Source organism: Odontomachus brunneus, unplaced genomic scaffold (genome assembly GCF_010583005.1).
Source record: "Odontomachus brunneus isolate Ranch 3 - 2012 unplaced genomic scaffold, Obru_v1 Obru_scaffold_029, whole genome shotgun sequence".
In the NCBI taxonomy this organism is placed as follows: Eukaryota; Metazoa; Arthropoda; class Insecta; order Hymenoptera; family Formicidae; genus Odontomachus; species Odontomachus brunneus.
Genome location: NW_022639479.1, coordinates 604,370 through 607,476, shown reverse-complemented (window position 1 = coordinate 607,476; position 3,107 = coordinate 604,370).

Sequence of the window (3,107 nt, the reverse complement as noted above, 5' to 3'; positions counted from 1 at the left end):
TATATATATATGTATATATATATATATATATATATATATATATATATATATATATATATAAAAGTTTTTAGAACCATAGTTCTTATAAAAACAAAAATCATGTATTATAATATATAATTCTCAATTAGTACATTCTCATATACATAGTAAAATAAATATTTAGGCAAGATTTTAATCATGTTTAATTAAGACTGATCTTATCAAATTAATCAAACTTTGCTTGAATTATTATCAGATTAACCAAAGATTATCTGACCTGTTATTTTCAAACTGTTCCGGATTCTTTCTGACTGAGTCTTTATATCATAAATATATTTCTACAAAAAATAGAATATATTTAAAAGAGTAAATTTTAAGTTTTATGTCATCTATTATCTTAATATCTCAAAATTATCACATTTCGTGATGATATTAGAACGAAAATTGCCAATACGATGTATCAAAATTAATTTTTCGAACAGCGAAGTGTTATCTATGAAGAATTCGTTCATACGTTTCCTATAAATCATAAAAAAGTTACAAAATTATTATTATTAGGATTTAAAAATAGCGGGTTATTTGGAACACGCAAGAACTCTTTCCAACTCGGTTAGATGGCGCCACACAATCTGTTAAACGTATTTGAACAAGGAGCTGTATCGTTCATTCTGCAAGTAGCGATATACTACAAGGGACAATTCGCGCCATTCCTAACTTAAGTTTCTTCATGCTTTTGCAACGATAATTTGCGCATTTGGTGACACGATTTTGATCCTGAGACCATCGTAAATAATCGGAGTCTCGCGAGATTCAAGAGGTGAGCATCGATTATATGAGATGTACGAGAACGTATCAAATTAATTCTGCTTATCTCCCGATCGAAATTAAGATGCTTTTAAAAGTCTTCATTATTTGATAGATTAATTTTGATACGTCATATTGGCAATTTTTGTTCTAGTATTATCGCGAAATGTAGATTTCGAAATATTAAGAATATTTATTAAGAATAATTAAGTTTATTTTTATAAAAGCTTATAAAAGCGATCTTATCAAATTTTCTAATGAGTACGACGAAAGTATTTTAATTATTAAATCTTAGTAGATGACACCTTGCGATTTGCAATATGAACAAACGACATCAGTGTGTCGATTTTCGATTGTTTTCTACTAAAGGATTATTAAAAGACTGCCGAAAATCAATAATTTTCAAGTATTTTCAATTTGTTGCTATTCAGCAGCAAGAAGCGCATTCAGAAATAAAAAATGCCGTTATAAATTCAGATTTTATAATTAAAAAAATATTGGGTCAAAATATATAGAGTTTAAGATTAACGGGTCTAAAGTTATAGTCGACACTCTTTCTGCACGATGCTGTTAGATGGCGCCAGGCAGTCTGCTAGATACCGTGTCTGAACACGAAGCTAAAGTAGTTCATTTTGCAAGTAACAACGCATGTCAAACGATGTTTGGCGCCATTCCCGACTTTCTCAGATTTGTCGAAGCTTCTGTAACAATTATTTACAGAATCGCTGTCGTGATCTTGATTCCGAGATCATCGTTAACAATCGGAGTATTACGAGATTTAAAAGGTGAGCAACGCGCGTTTTTATTTATCGCAAATTTGAAACGAACATGTAGCCGATCTTGTTCGAGCGAATTTTCCATTTTTGAAATTTTGTAACAATCATTTTATTTCGTTCCAGATTGGGCAGAAGGACGCGATGTTAGATTGAAACTCCCGATTTAGTTAAAGGAGAGTCATCAGTGAGTTTATATAAAATCGTTACATCTCTTTACCTAACGAGAATATCAGAAATAGCCGGTAGAAATAATAAATGGCAAATAGTACAAATTAGCGACTAGAATGATGATCAATTAATTGTATGATCAAGTAATTGTATGAAATTTACGCGTATCTGGCAAATTTATTCTACTTACCCAGGTCAAAATTTAGATGCTTCTGTAAATATTCAGAACTGAAACAGATTTTGAGATATTAAGAATAATTAAAACAGTTTATTTTTACGAAAGCTGGACACTGTCATAAAGTTTTATTGTGGGCACGGCAAGGGCACTTTAATTATTATATCTCAGTTGATGGCACTTTTCAATTTGCGATAGAGATATCGGTGAAGCGATTTTCGATTACTTTTATATTAAAATGTTATTAAAGGTTTGCCGAAAAGTCAATAATATTTTAAATATTTTCAAATCGGTGATATTTAGCTGCAGAGAAAAGGTATTTAATAATACAAAATATATTAATTAAGACTTTATATTTCATGAAGATATCGGGTCTAAATATACGAGTTTAAAAATAGCGGGTCTAAAGTTACAGTCAGTTCTCTTTCCTCACGATGCTATTAGATGGCGCCAATCAGCCTGCCAGATATTTTGATACCGCGCCTGTTCGAAGCTGTAGTCCGTTTTGCAAGTAACAACATATTTGAAGCGACGTTTAGCGTCATTCCCGGCTTTGTCAAGTGTATTCAAGTTTCTGTAGTGATAATTTACGAAATTGGAGCTACGATTTTGATTCTGAAATTATCGTCAACAATCGAAGGTAATCATCAACAATCACGAAATCCAAGAGATGAGTAAGGTTCGTTTTTATTTGTCACAAATTTGAAACGAATATGTAAGAAATTCTTCATTTGTGAAATTTTTAAACAATCATTGCGTTTTATTTCAGATCGGGCAGAAGGATGCGATGTCGGATCGAAACGCTCAATGCAGTCGGAGGAGGATCATCTCTACAGTAAGTTTATACAATTTCATTATATTTCTCGTCATCTAACCTTTTATGAAAATATCAGAAATGGTCGATAGAAATAATAAATGTCAAATAACGCAAATGCGAATATTCTAGAACTTGACAATCAGTAGTATGATATACGACAACGTGACAAGTGCAATTGATACATGTATTTGATAATTAAATATTGCGATATAGTACAGATGTATGGTTAATATTATATAGTATATATTATTATATGATTGAATAAAACATTATCAAGACGACGTATCAGCTCGCCGGTAGGTTGCGCATCCTTAAAAACAATAACATTACGTGCCTATCCTACTGAAAAATTTCTATTGAGATCACAATCGAATTCCCAATTGAATTC